Below are 16,204 nucleotides of genomic sequence, written 5' to 3'. Positions count from 1 at the left end.
GGTGCGTTAGAAGTTAGAAACGCCACAATTCCCGAAAGGTAAATCACGTTGGAAGGTTTGAGGCCACCGGAGTCGCTATAGGGTGGAAATGTACACGCAGTAACCAGGCTTTCACGACCAGGTTGAGCAAGCGGAGGAGCCTTTGAACGCAACACCTCGTCCCTGTTCAGAAACACAGGGCGAAGATGAGAAGGAGGAGGCTCACTGAGAAGCCATTCTGAAGATTTTTCCCTTTAAAAGTGGCCTCGGTTTGTTCCTGGCTGCAGTCGACCCTCAGAAACACACACAAAGATGTGAACAGTTGCGAGGCTATATACAGTAGCGAGGCTATATACAGTAGCGAGGCTATATACAGTAGCGAGGCTACATACAGACACCGGTTAGTCAGGCTGATTCACACACTACACAACTCAATACTTGAGATTTTAAATCATTTGAGATTAGACAAACAAACGCTACACCACACACACTCTTTCCGGTCTCCTTCGAGCCCCATTGACTAAGTACATTGGCGTACAAACACACTAGCACCAAGGACACATGCATTAAAACCAAACATCTACTGCACACACACACACCCACATCCATTACACGCCCGCCAGCAGGCACAAAGACACCACTAACAGCGCCGTTAAATAATGACGAGAACTCGCCCAGCGCTCCGTCACGGCGAGGAGGACGAAGAGAACGAGAGGAGGCGATGGCTTCTTGTACTGCGGCCCATCTGTCTCGCACTGCGGCTCCCAGGAGCCTGTCCTGCGCCGCTCCGCCTGCCCGTTAGTATGCACGTATGCGAGCAGGCTGAGACATTAGTTTGATAGTAATGGACTGTGTAGAATGGACACGCTTCTCTATTTCACATGCAACTTACTTGGCCGTTTTAAAAAGGCAAGCCAGGCCTGCATGGCTTCAATTGCAAATACCTCCGCCCGTATTGAGCACTACGGAGTACTCCAACGTGTCGTGTGAGCTACAGTGCCTTCAGAAACTATTGACACCCCTTTGACATTGTACACATTGTAGTAAAAGCCTCATTTTAAAATACCCCATAATGTTAAAAGTGGATTTATGTTTTTAGACATTTTTACAAATGAATAAAAAATGAAGAGCTGAAATGTCTGGGGTCAATAGGTATTCAACCCCTTTGTTATGGCATGCTTAAATACGTGCAGGAGTAAAAATGTGCTTAACAAGTCACATAATATGTGCAATAATTGTGTTTAACATGATTTTTGAATGACTACCTCATCTCTGTACCCCACACGTACAATTGTCGGTAAGGTCCCTCAGTCGAGCAGTGAATTTCAAACACAGATTCAACCACAAAGACCAGAGAGGTTTTCCAATGCCTCAAAGAAGGGCACCTATTGGTAAATGGGTCAAAAACAAAAAAAAAGCAGACATTGAATATCCCTTTGAGCATGGTGACGTTATTCGTTCCACTTTGGATGGTGTATCAATACACCCAGTCACTACAAAGATACAGGCGTCCTTCCTAACTCAGTTGCCGGAGAGGATGGAAACCACTCAGCGATTTCACCATGAGGCCAATGGTGACTTTAAAACAGTTGCAGAGTTGAATGGCTGTGACAGGAGAAAAATTAGGCTGGATCAACAACATTGTAGTTACTCCACAAAATGTTAGCCTAATTGACAGAGTGAAAAGAAGTAAGCCTGTACAGAATATAAATATTCTAAAACATGCATCATGTTTGCAACAAAGCACTAAAGTAATACTGCAAAACATGTGGCAAAGCAATTCACTTTTTGTCCTGAATACAAAGTGTTATGTTTGGGGCAAATCCAATACATTACTGAGTACCACTCTTCAAAATGTTCAAGCATAGTGGTGGCTCCATGATGTTATAGGTATGCTTTCCACCAGACACTGGGAGAGGAATTCACCTTCCAGCAGGACAATGAACTAAAACACAAGGCCAAATCTACAGTGGAGTTGCTTACCAAGAACACAATGAATGTTCTTGAGTAGGCGAGTCACAGTTTTGACTTAAATCTACTTGAAAATCTATGGTAAGACCTGAAAATGGTCTAACAATGATCATCAACCAATTTGACAAAGGTTGAAGAATGATTGTCAGATGCTGCACAATCCAGGTGTGGAAAGCTCTTAGACATACCCAGAAAGACTCACAGCTGTAATTTCTGCCAACGGTGCTTCTACAAAGAAAGACTCACAGCTCTAATTTCTGCCAACGGTGCTTCTACAAAGTATTGACACACGGGTGTGAATACTTATGTGAATTAGATATTTCTGTATTTCATTTTCAATACATTTGCAAAAATGTCTAAAAACATTTTTTTCACTTTCATTATAGGGTATTGTGTGTAAATGGGGGAGAAAAGGGTGAGAAAAGGGCCTCTCGAGTGACGCAGTTGTCACTGCATCGCAGTGCTAGCTGTGCCACTAGAGATCCTGGTTCGAGTCCAGGCTCTGTCGCAGCCGACCGGGAGACCAATGGGGCGGCGCACAATTGGCCCAGCGTCGTCCGAGTTAGGGGAGGGTTTGGCCAGCAGGGATGTCCTTGTATCATCGCGCTCTAGCGACTCCTGTGGCGGGCAGGGTGCAGTGCACACTGACATGGTCGCCAGGTGTACGGTGTTATTTGAAACAGGAACAGGAAGATACCGACGTTCCAGTGAGTTCAGCTCATCACCTACAGTCACGCCAATGCTATGGCACAAAGTGTGCCCTATGTTTAGTGGGCATCGACCACGGGCATTAGTTCCTAACACCCACATATTTCCTGTGGTTCACTTCCTGTTTTATTTGCAGCAAGTCATCACAATTTATATTCGATTTTTGCCTCCGTTTTCATGCCTTTGTTTTTCCATATGGACTTGAAGAAAATCAGGTAAGATGCCAACTATTCAAGTTTTTGCATGTGCCGGTAGAAGAAATTATGAAGACAATTGATGATGAAGTTGATATTGGCTCATGAGTTGTTTGGCTGGGAAACCGATGTCAAGTGATGAAGTCTCAAGTGACAGGAAACGTCTCCACCTACATCTGGTCCCAAAACATGGACACAATGGACTGACAAAAGAAGCTCAAAGACAAAGATGCTGACTGACAAAGAAGCTAACTGACAAAGAAGCTTAAAAGACAAAAGATGTCAACTGACAGAAGTAAATAGACAAAAAGGTGAAAGAGGTAAATGGACAGACAAGCTAACAGACAGAGAAACAAACACACGCAGAGAATATCAACAAAAGGGATTAGATGAGAAAATAAAAAAGTAGAGACAAAGGGCTGGTAGAAATATAAGCAAGCAAACTAGAATAATGGCTAGATGGATAACCATAAGCTGGCAATAGACAGATAATCATTCAGTCAGACAGCTAAGCAAAGGACGCATTCTATCAAATGGAAAGGCAGATATTCAGACAATGGCAGACCGAAAGCGACTGGATGAGGGCAGTGGATTTGTTAACCTTACAAAATTTGGACCACATAGAGCAGATGAGAGATCACTAGCTAGGTTTCCATCCAATTGGTGACAGATCTTCAAGCAAATATACAAAAATCTGCATAAAGAAAATGTGCATTTTCCCCATCAGTTGTGTTTCCACCAAATGGATTTGTTGCAGATAAAATTCAGTGCGTGATGACGTAGTGCACACGAAATGTGCTTCTTTGCTTAAAAATACAATTCTAAAAGTAAAGTGTTTCCATCGCCTTTTCAACTCGTGTCAGAAAAACTGTTGCGCTAAATAGCAAATGTGGCTAATTTGGTTTTGGCCCATGCGCTCCAGCCAACAGCTCGCAGATAGGCTAGTCTACATGATGAGATTATTATGGGTAAGAGCGAGGATACTTTTATTTATCAAACGGCAGTCAAGCATCAATCATCATGTCACCAGAATAAGACCCTCAATATGTATTGGAAAAGAAAGTCAAGATCACTGTGCACTTTCACCACATGTGAAGTTAATGATAATTGATTTAATCTGTAACCTAATAAACTACATGGTTTCTCGAGTCGTAGCGGGAGGACCACACACCAAATCATCGCATGACTCCCAAGTTTACTTCGATATGATGGTTGTTATATCAACATTTGAGCATAAAGACGTTTCCAACACCATTTGTCGCATAAGTAACTTTACCGGCACAAAAAGATCCCACCATGTCAAAGGAACTAATTATCTGTCGGCATTTATAACATTTTACCGAAACTACCTGTTTCCATCACAGCTGTTGTGATTTTTTTTTGTATGGTGTGACTTTACTCGCTGGATGGAAACATGGTTAATGAGACGGACAGAGTGTTCCCACACAAACTGAGCCCCAATGCCTTGGGCCAACTGACTAGACTCAAAAGAGACCCTTTCTATCCAGTTTACATAATTGGGGAACACAAGGCTAGCGCCACAATAGAGCAGTCACAAATGGAAATGGCCAAGTGTCAAGTCATGGAGCCATAAGCAAAACATCTAAAAGGCTAGATTCTAGACGAAATGTCAAAACGACGGGGTAACAGCCTGCTATTTACCAGGTAGTCAATTAGAAATGAGTTGTTCAAACGGTAATAATGTAATAATTGAAAACGAATGACACTTTGGTTTCTATGAGGTTAAATGACACATTCAGTACGAGTCAAAAGTTTGTACACACCTACTCTTTCAAGGGTTTTTCTTTATTTTTTTACTATTTTCTACATTGTAGAATAATAGTGAAGACATCAAAACTATGAAATAACACATATGGAAAAAGTGTTGAACAAATTTTATTTTAGATTCCTCAAAGTAGCCTTGATGACAGCTTTCACTCTTGTCATTCTCTCAACCAGCTTCACCTGGAATTATTTTTCAACAGTCTTGAAGGAGTTCCCACATATGCTGAGCACTTGTTGCCTGCTTTTCCTTCACTCTGCGGTCCAACTCATCCCAAACCATCTCAAATCGGGTTGAAGTCGGGTGATTGTGGAGGCCAGGTGACGCAGCACTCCATCACTCTCCTTCTTGGTAAAATAGCTCTTCCACAGCCTGGAGGTGGGTTGGGTCATTGTCCTGTTGAAAAACAAATGATAGTCCCACTAAGAGCAAATCAGATGGGATGGTGTATCGCTGCAGAATGCTGTGGTAACTAGCATGGCTAAGTGTGCCTTGAATTCTAAATAAATCACAGTGCCACCAGCAAAGCACCCCCACACCATCACACCTCCTCCTCCATGCTTCACAATGGGAACTACAAATGCGGAGATCCGTTCACCGACTCCGTCTCACGAAGACACAGCGGTTGGAACCAAAAATCTCAAAAGGACAGATTTCCACCGGTCTAATGTCCATTGCTCGTGTTTCTTGGCCCAAGCAAGTCTCTTCTTATTATTGGTTTCCTTTAGTAGTGTTTTTTTTGCTGCAATTCGACCACGAAGGCCTTATTCACGCAGTCTCCTCTGAACAGCTGATGTTGAGATGTGTCTATTACTTGAACTCTGCGAAGCATTTATTTGGGCTGCAATTTCTGAGGCTGGTAACTAATGAATGTATTCTCTGCAGCAGAGGTAACTCTGGGTCTTCCTTTCCTGTGGCGGTCCTCATGAGAGCGAGTCTCATCATAGCGCTTGATGGTTTTTGCGACTGCACTTGAAGAAACTTTCAACGTTTTTGAAATGTTCCAGATTACTTTAAGACATGAAGGTCAGTCAATGTTGGACTGTCGTTTCGCTTTGCTTATTTGAGCTGTTCTTGCCATACTATGGACTTGGTCTTTTACCAACTAGGGCTATCTTCTGTATAACACCCCTACCATGTCACAACACAACTGATTGGCTCAAACACATTGTTTAACTGTTCATTGAAATGCATTCCAGGTGACAACCTCATGAAGCTGGTTGAGAGAATGCCAAGCGTGTGCAAAGCTGTCATGAAGGCAAAGGGCGGCTAATTTGAAGAATCTCAAAAATAAAATAGATTTTGATTTAACACAGAGAAGCTACATATGGTAAGACGAGGGTGGGGATGTGTGTCTATTTGTCAATAATAGCTGGTGCGCGATGTCTAATATTAAAGAAGTCTTGAGGTATTGCTAGCCTGAGGTAGAGTACCTTATGACCACACTATCTACCAAGAGAGTTCTCATCTATATTATTCGTAGCCGTCTATTGACCACTACAGACCGATGGTGGCACTAAGACTGCACTCAGCCAACTCTAAGGCCATAAGGAAACAAGAAAATGCTCATCCAGAAGAGGCGCTCCTAGTGGACCTTAATGCAGGCAAACTTAAATCAGTTTTACCACATTTTTAACAGCATATCACATGTGCAACCAGAATGGAAAAAAAATCTCTAGACCACCTTTACTCCAGAGACAGAGATGCATACTAAGCTCTCCCCCGCCCTCCATTTGGCAAATCTGACCGTAATTCTATCGTCCTGATTCCTACTTACAATCAAAAACTAAAAGCAGGAAGTAACAGCTCGATATGGAAGTGGTCATATGACGCGGATGCTACGCTACAGGACTGTTTTGCTAACACAGACTGGAATATGTTCCGGGATTCATCCAATGGCGTTGAGGAGTATACCATCTTAGACATCGGCTTCATCAATAAGTGCATCGACGACGACGTCCCCACATTGACCGTACATAAAACCAGAAGCCATGGATTACAGGCACCATCTGCATCGAGCTAAAGGCTAGAGCTGCCGCTTTCGAGGAGCGGGACACTAACCCGAACGCTTATAAGAAATCCCGCTATGCACTCAGACGAACCATCAAACAAGCAAAGCGTCAATACAGGATTAAGATTGAATCCTACTACACCGGCTCTGACGCTCGTCAGATGTGGCAGGGATTGAAAACTATTACTGACTACAAAGGGAAACCCAGATGCGAGCTTCCCAGTGATGCGAGCCTACCAGACGAGCTAAATGTATTTTATTCTTGCTTCGAGGCAAGCAATACTGAAGCATGCAGGAGAGCACCAGCTGTTCTGGATGACTGTGTGATAACACTCACGGTAGCCAATGTGAGCAAGACCTTAAAACAGGTCAACATTCACAAAGCCGCGGGGCCAGACGGATTACCAGGACGTGTACTCAAAGCATGCGCAGACCAACTGGCAAGTGTCTTCACTGACATTTTCAACCTCTCCCTGTCTGACATATCAACATGTTTAAAGCAAACCACCATAGTCCCTGTGCCCAAGAACACTAAGGTAACCTGCTTAAATGACTACACGTAGCAGTCACATCTGTAGCCATGAAATGCTTAGAAAGGCTGGTCATGGCTCACATCAATACCATTATCCCAGAAACCCTAGACCCATTCAATTTGCATACCGCTCCAACAGATCCACACTGCCCTTTCACACCTGGACAAAATGATCACCTATGTGAGAATGCTATTCATTGACTACAGCTCAGCGTTCAACATCATAGTGCCCTCAAATTTCATCACTAAGCTAAGGACCCTGGGACTAAACACCTCCCTCTGCAACTGGATCCTGGACTTCCTGACGGGCTGCCCCCAGGTTGTAAAGGTAGGTAACAACACATCCGCCACACTGATCCTCAACACGGGGGCCCCTCAGGGGTGCGTGCTCAGTCCCCTCCTGTACTCCCTGTTCACTAATGACTGCATGGCCAGGCACGACTCCAACACCATCATTAAGTTTGCCGATGACACAACAGTGGAATGGCCTGATCACCAACAACGATGAAACAGCCTATAGATAGGAGGTCAGAGACCTGACCGTGTGGTGCAAGGTCAACAACCTCTACCTCAACGTGATCAAGACAAAGGAGATGAATACAGGAATACAGGAAAAGGAGGCCCGAGCACGCCCCCATTCCCATCGACGGGGCTGTAGTGGAAAAGGTTGAGAGGTTCAAGTTCGTTGGCGTCCACATCACCAACAAACTAACATGGTCCAAGCACACTAAGACAGTTGTGAAGAGGGCACGACAAAACCTATTCCCCTTCAGGAGACTGAAAAGATTTGGCATGTGTCCCCAGATCCTCAAAAGGTTCTACAGATGCACCATCGAGAGCATCCTGATGGGTTGCATCACTGCCTGGTATGGCAACTGTTCGGCCTCCGCCCACAAGGCGCTACAGAGGGTAGTGCGTATGGCCCAGTACATCACCGGGGCCAAGCTTCCTGCCATCCAGGACCTCTATACCAGGCGGTGTCAGAGGAAGGCCAAGACTCCAGCCATCCTAGTCATAGACTGTTCTCTCTGCTTAAGTGGTACCGGAGCACCAAGTCTAGGTCCAAGAGGCTTCTGAACAGCTTCTACCTCTAAGCCATAAGACTGCTGAACGTCTAATCAAATGGCTACCCAGACTATTTGCAATGCTACTCTCTGTTATTATCTATGCATTATCTGTTATCTATTAAATACATTTGATTTAATGCATAGTCACATTAATAACTCTACATACATGTACATCTTACCTCAATTACGTCGACAACGGTCCCCCGCACATTCAATCTGTACCGGTACCCCCTGTATATAGCCCCGCTATTGTTATTTTACAGCTGCTCTTTAATTATTTGTTATTCTTATTTTGTCTACGTCTTATTTTGGTATTTTCTTAAACTGCACTGTTGGTTAAGGGCTTGTAAGTAAGCATTTCACGGTAAGTTCTAAACTGGTTGTATTCTACGCATGTGACAAGTAAAGTTTGATTTGAGCAAGTTAGCGAGGAAAACAATTATGTACAGCTTGAATCAACGTTACGTTTCTTTGCATACAGTACATGTGCACACGTATCGGTAGCCTACAATATGCTATTGTTGGTGTGTGTGCGCAACAGTGTCTTCTTGTGAGTACACATGCCTTCCCACATGCACATACAGTACAGACGGGTCCCTGTCATCACCTGGGTCTCATCTCATCAGTCAGCATCACACATACACTTCTTGCTGACGCTCTCTGCTGCCAGGCAGGAACACATTTAGAACAGTGCAAGTACAAGCTTGCCTCATGTTTATCTATCAATCAGGCCAGTATTCACAAAGGGTCACAGAGTAGGAGTGCTGATCAAGGATCAGTTTTCCCCTTTTAGATCATAATGAATAAGATTACATTGACAGGGGAGACCTGGGGATGCTCACAGAGAAGGAACAAATACAAAACTTAGTTGTTTTCTCTCATTTGCTAGTACATGGATTTCTTTACTCATTGCAAGATACTGTGTGTACTACATCATTTTTATGATTGATACAATTCACCATTTTGATTAGTTTAGTGGTCTCATTAGTCTAGCCAACGTGTTCTGAGAAGCGTTTTAAACAGTGGTGTAAAGTACTTTGGTAAAAATACTAAAACAGTACTAAAGTAGTTTTCTGGGGTATTTGTGATTTGATATTTTCTTTCACTGTACTCCACCACATTCCTAAAGGAAACAATTTACTTTCTAACTCCATACATTTTCCGTGACACCCAAAAGTTCTTGTTACATGTTGAATGCTTAGCAGGTCAGGAAAATTGTCCAATTCACTCACTTATCCAGAGAAAATCCCCGGTCATCCCTACTGCATCTGATCTGACGGACTCACTAAACACATTTTTTTTTTACTTAAGTAGTGTTTTACCAGCCGACTTTCACTTTTACTTGAGTCATTTTCTATTAAGGTATCTTTACTTTTACTCAAGTATGACAATTAGGTACTTTTTTCCACCACTGATTTTAAAATGAGCCTCAAATGATTCACACTCCGTTTTCAAGAGGCTATGTAGCTTGGATTTGGATCACTGAGTTTATAATATTCAGTACAGCAATGCATGTGGGCTCTCTGTAACAAACTAAACAAAAGCTTGGCCCTTATTTATCATTCAGACGAGATTTATTATATGGAAATCAAGCAACTAAAACCTCATTAATAACCGATCAAAGCTTCTGTACACACAGGCCTTAAAGCAACCGGGCAAAACAGGACATAAATCTATGTATAAACTAGTCAACAGCACACGCACAGACACGCATGCACACGGGAACATCAACATGTGCACTTGTAGCCTACATGTTAGTCTGGGGGAAAAATGGTTATTGACATCCATACCCCCCACCCACCCACACACGGTCCTGGGCTGCAGATGCCGCACCAGCTCTGGAACACTCACAGGACAGTGTGTGTGTGTGGGTGGGTGGGTGGGTGGGTGGGTGGGTGGGGGGTATGGATGTCAATAACCATTTTTTGTATTTTTTTTTCCTAACTGGCAGGGATTACATCACAAGGCCATGCCTTAATTCAATTGGTCTTGTGCCCTCTGCCTACAAGGCTTTGAGATGGCAGCGGAGGACTGAGCTAAAGGACGATCGAAAACAAGGACATTTCTAAGTGACCCCAAACTTTTGAACGGTAGTGTATGTCATTCAGGCTGGTGTGTCAGAGTGGCCTGCTTTGACAGAGAAACTCATCCTCAGCGAACAGGTAAGACACACATAGATGACCCAATCTAGGTTGTTAAACTTGCAACCCAGGATACTGGGTTGTAAACTTGACAAAAAGATTAAAACCCACGATGCACTTTCGCTCTTTCCATCCTCCTCCCTTTAGCGCCTGTCTTATCCTGCCCCTGTCCAGTTAAGTGGTGGAGAGTTCAGGAGCTGTGACAGAGAAATGTGGCAACCTCCACAAACAGGTAAGACAGACACACACACACACACACACACACACAGAGAGAGAGAGATGACCCGATGTAGGTTATGTTCAACTTGACAAAAAGAAGAATACAATAAAACAGATCAGATAGATGCATTTGACATTGAATACTCATGTTTTTTGTTTCTAATTTACGTCTTTCATGTTTATGTATCAGGGTGTCGTGTTCTGTCCTCTCCAATTCAGACCAAAGCAAGACAATGTTTAAAGCTCACTACAGATCTACCAACATTTTTTTTTTTTTATCCCATTTTCTCCCCAATTTTCGTGGTATCCAATCGCTAGTAATTACTATCTTGTCTCATCGCTACAACTCCCGTACGGGCTCGGGAGAGACGAAGGTCGAAAGCCACGCGTCCTCCGAAGCACAACCCAACCAAGCCGCACTGCTTCTTAACACAGCTCGCCTCCAACCCGGAAGCCAGCCGCACCAATGTGTCGGAGGAAACACCATGTACCTGGCCCCCTTGGTTAGCGCGCACTGCGCCCGGCCCGCCACAGGAGTCGCTGGAGCGCGATGAGACAAGGATATCCCTACCGGCCAAACCCTCCCTAACCCGGACAACGCTATGCCAATTGTGCGTCGCCCCACGGACCTCCCGGTCGCGGCCGGCTGCTACAGAGCCTGGGCGCGAACCCAGAGACTCTGGTGGCGCAGCTAGCACTGCGATGCAGTGCGATCTACCAACATTTTAGCCTCTACAAAGTCTTAGGATGTATTTGCAGTGTGATTAGTGTGTGTCCTGTTTCTGCTGTCTCTGTCCTCCATACCGTCTTGGCATAATCACCGCAGCTGATGGCACATACTCAACTTGTACTTGATAAAATCAACACCATCAATCAATGTCATTTTGTATTCCAAACAGAATTGCTAGTCTAAATGTAATCTTGTATGTTTGTCTTCTCTCCACTAACCCAGAAATACATGGACGTGTGCACAGCGCTCATTCAGAAGTAAATCCTCGTTGAGAGACCACACGGGGAAGGAATATGTAAGAATGATGACATTTTTCCTACTCACATTAATAACCTTTTTTTTTTTTTTTTTTTTTTTTTTTTTACACCAGATTGTGCCTATCCAGACCATAATATGCCGTCTTGGATATTTTCCTCTCACGTGGTTTATTCCATCACATTTGTAGCAGCATAACGAGACAATCGCTAGCTACGCATTTCACTAAGTCTGCTCCTCTGACCTCGGTCCCAATAATCCATCATGACATTTGTCATGTACCCTTCACAGTATGCAGCTGTTCCAGTTCTATTCATTCTAATCAAGTCTCCTTATTAAACACCCTCCAATTTAAAAAGGTAAATGCAAAAGTTTAGAAGTAATAATGTGTCAGGTGTACTCAGTTGTTAACTTAATGTTTGAAATATGACTTGAGTAACCTTAAAATGGTATACATTTTTGTGTCAAGCTCCCATTGCCTACCATACGAATAGATGGGAATCCCTTTGCGGATGAGCGCCACGTCCAAGTCTTCCTGGATGGAGAGGAGCTACTCACTAAAGATCCTGAGGACATCTCCATGGGATTGGAAGTGGCAATGGGAGTCCATTTCCTTTTTATCATTTAGTATGCAGCATCAGTGAAAAGCACTATGCCTTGCATTCAGAAATATGTTGTGGGAATTGATGAGGGGGGTAAAATACGGACAAATGTTGAATGGCAAAGTGTTTGCTGCAGAGAAGGACAGGGGAGACAAGAGCAAAGTAATGCGAGGTCACATTACTCAAACTAGAAACCACGTACAAAGCTGTTGTTGTGTCTCTACATGCCTATGAGTTTTAGTATTATTTTATTTCACCTTTATTTAACTAGGCAAGTCATTTAAGAACAAACAAATTCTTATTTACAATGACGGCCTAGGAACAGTGGGTTAACGGCCTTGTTCAGGGGCAGAATGACAGATTTTTTATCTTGTCAGCTCAGGGATTCAATCCCTAGGAAGTTATTTGAGGAACCTTTTTCAAAAATTATTTAGGGAAAAGGTTCCTTGAGGCACCTTTAGGGATTCCACCAGTGTTGCAATGTGGGGAACCCCGAAAAGTACCTTCGGGAACCCTTTCTTTTTAGAGTGTTGAATGAACACAAAAAAAGTCAGCTCTTTTACACACTCAGTAGTTAAAAATACAAACGTAATGTTGTGTCATGCAGTGTAACTTCCCAGAATTCATTGACTCACAGTGAGAGTATAGAAGAATTAGGCTAAATTCCATAATATGAAAAAGGTAAAATGGCCCGCGTCCCATAGCTGCAGGAAGATGTTTGGGGGTGGGGGTGCTGCACATTTTTTGTCAAAAGGGGAGTGCACTACTGCCAAGTCCCATAGTCCAATCAACCCATCGTGACATGCTTATTGAAAGGCAGATAAAAACCTACCCGACACATAAGTAGGCTGTATCAGGCAGCCTACAAAATAAACCATAGTCCACAGACGCGATAGTCCAGCGTCCCATTGTTACATAGCTACTCGTCCCCGAGACCTCCATCCACCGTGGACGCACAGCCCGAACGCGCACCTCCTCTACTCATTTGAATGTGCTGACAGTTGGAGAAATTGCTCGAGCTGCGCTGAGAATTATGAATGCCAACGGTCCAATATTCTACAACACTGCTGTGCATATGCATACACGTTCAGGACTACGATGAACCCTTTATGCTGCATTCGTAACCAAGTGGGAAGTGGAAATGCACCACATACGACTGGGGAAAATCCACTTGAAAAGCCTCCAACTGGTGATTACTAGTGAGAAACTCATCACCATCCAGAGCGCTCACTCCTCTCACATGCTCTGACGTCACCTACTAAGGAAATGACTTTGATAACATTTTCTGCAGTTAAATGCAACAGAACATTATTCATAAAAAGCTATCTGGTAATGTGGTATTTGAACACTATAATTAGTTTGCAAGCATGCTAGCTGTACTTTTAGTTTATGCAGTTTGTTGGCCATTAGCCAATCTGCTCTTATCAATGAGTACAAACCATACGAATGCATCCCACTGGTATTTACCACTTCACAATGTAGTAAATTCCCATCTCCCACTTTGTTACGAAAGCAGCAAAACTCACAGACCATTATAATTTGGGCTTCATGCTGTGGAGGGTGTCTAGTAGGTTGGACCAGTGTCACATCATAGCCAACACGGAAATATTTCAAATCTGATCAACCTGTGAGAGTTTTGTGACTGGACGTCGGGGCTGTCCTGTTTTTTTTTACTGACATCATTTACCTGACTCCGAGAAAACGCGGACGTCACCTCAAGACAGCCGTTGACAGTGAATTTGTTTCATAACTATTTCGAGTGGCCATCAAATATGACAACTAAACATTCAAAAATGTCTTTCAAGCTTTAAATTGTTCAATTTTCAAACAAAATTGCACAAAATCTTGTAGACAGGTGTTGGCTGAACAAGCACACACTATGCAACGATTCAATCTATGGACAAAGCTTGTTACATTGTAGCGGCAACCTATATAACTGTCAAGGCTCGCAACAAATGACATTTTAACAGTTCACACAATGGCGGGATGTGGCTTGCTAAAGCTTCGGTTTGATATCTCTGCACAACAGAAAAGGAAAACGGAGTCATGACAGCACACAGATTGAAACACCACGTTAAACTCTCTCCTCGCACTAATAGCCTACTAGACGGATTTTAGTCGGTATAGAGGCTTCTACCGAGTCTAGTCTACCTGTCACACGTCCGAACAACCGCATTGTCAGTAGCCTAAATAAATAGCCAGTCAATACCTGTTGACTCCTCCTACCGACGTGTTGGTTGGTGAAAGTCCGAACCGAGCCGATTATGTTTTGTCCTGTGCTTCTTTTCCGAAGTCCTTTTGACGAGGAGTGGCCCGGTATAGGAAGATCTGCTTCGTCAGACAGTGCGAGTCTGACAAGAGCTCTGCGAGTTTTCTGCAAAGAAACTGGTGTTCACGGAGCCGCGCAAATTGATGCAAGGTTTAGAGAGCAGCAGCCATTGCGGTCACGTGCATTTTCGGAAACGCAACACTGGCCAGCCTAGTGAAGTCCACGCCCACGTTTCATATCTACCATGTCAATTATGTAATCTACTGCAGGGTTTCGCAAAATTCGGTACCGGAGGCCCCCCTTGGGTGCACATTTTTTGGTTTATGCCCTAGCACCACGCAGCTATTCAAATAATCAAAGCTTGATGATGAGTTGGTTATTTGAATCAGCTGTACTGTACATCAAAACTCCATCCTGCTAAAACGCCTACTATTGCTCTTCTAACTATGACTTTGGAAGTGCAACATGTATCAAATGCTTATAATATTCCTTTCATAATCAAATGAATACATTACATTTAATGCTGTTTTGAATGTAAATGTGGCGTCAATGTCACTATCTATATTAGATTGGTTTCGTATTTTTTTTGCTAATGTGGGCATCAAGAATGAATCCTATCTGTGTCAACTGTCAATTAACCAAATTCTTAGTGTACAATCTAAGGGCGCTTTCACATGTCACTGTATGATCCAGATCCTGGAGCGTTTGTTCCCTAATCCACGCTATAAAGCACGTGTGAAACGCAAACAAACCCTGGCTGAAACGAATCGTGGATCTGCGTGAGTAGCTGGTCCAAGATCCTGCAGAACAGCAGTACCAGGTTTTGTGACGAACCAGCGTGAGGCGCGTAAAACATTTTTGCCCATTGTAAACAAGCTAGCTCGCTAACTCCATTTTGTTGATGATAGTAGAAGTATATTGTGATGATGATTTGGTTACTTTGCGGTAGGGTAATCGGCTTCCATTTGTCTAAGCCTGATTTTGGCATGCCCTCACTAGCAGACCCAAGCATATAGGCCTACTTGTATGTATTACTGAGGAACCCCCCCCCCCCAATTCTCCCGGATCAAACATGCCTGTAAAATCTATTTTTCTCAACAAGGATGGAAAACAAGCATATTTTATGGGGCCTGGCTGCCAACCAGGAGGGGCTCCTGGGAACTGACCCGTGCTGGGACGGTAACATGTTGCCCGCTGCTATCATCTTCTCATCCAGCACTCTCTCTCCCAGTCCAATGCTTTGACTGACAAGTGAAGGGATCCAATCCTGATCCAGCTAGGGCTTATACAGCACATGCTCCCTGGAATCCCTGACGCCATCCATTTTAAGGGACTACGCTACAGTATTCCTGCTAGAAGTCTCTCTCTCTCCTTGTTTCTTTTGCCCACAATGTAATCTTTCAAAGAGGCTTTCAAAGATGATTCCTCTGACACTCATCCTGGCTAGTCTTCCTCTCTCCTCTCCTGGCCTCGACTGGTCTCCCTCTCCTCTGTTTATGGCAGACTGTAGTGGGCTACAATCCAATCTATTCCTGAGATGGAAGTGAGCGCAACGGGTCCGTCCAGTCCACACTTGTTACTGCTGGACAGGGTGGGCCATGGGCCATAAATGGGCCTCTCCTAAGCCAGGCATCCCTGGCTGGGTGTCGTCTCTCATCGCTCCCTTCTCCCCTCTCTTCCCCCTTTGTATGAGAGAGACAGCTGCTAGGAGACTGCCAGGACCTTTAATCCACATAGCACTAT

General features: G+C 43.8%; 1 protein-coding gene across 2 annotated transcripts in view; it reads right to left on the bottom strand.

The window, feature by feature from the left end:
* The window catches only part of LOC120034296 (retinoic acid receptor alpha-like), a 177,925-nt gene extending 163,295 nt beyond the window's left edge, over nucleotides 1-14,630 (bottom strand). For both annotated transcript variants that reach the window (XM_038980797.1, XM_038980798.1), the window contains exon 1: nucleotides 14,402-14,630. The gene's annotated coding sequence lies outside the window, so the exon portion shown is untranslated. The remainder of the gene's footprint in view (nucleotides 1-14,401) is intronic.
* Between the last annotated feature and the right edge of the window lie 1,574 nt (nucleotides 14,631-16,204).

The sequence above is a fragment of the Salvelinus namaycush genome, chromosome 41 (assembly GCF_016432855.1).
Source record: "Salvelinus namaycush isolate Seneca chromosome 41, SaNama_1.0, whole genome shotgun sequence".
Taxonomy (NCBI): Eukaryota; Metazoa; Chordata; class Actinopteri; order Salmoniformes; family Salmonidae; genus Salvelinus; species Salvelinus namaycush.
This window is presented reverse-complemented; position numbering and strand designations above follow the sequence as displayed.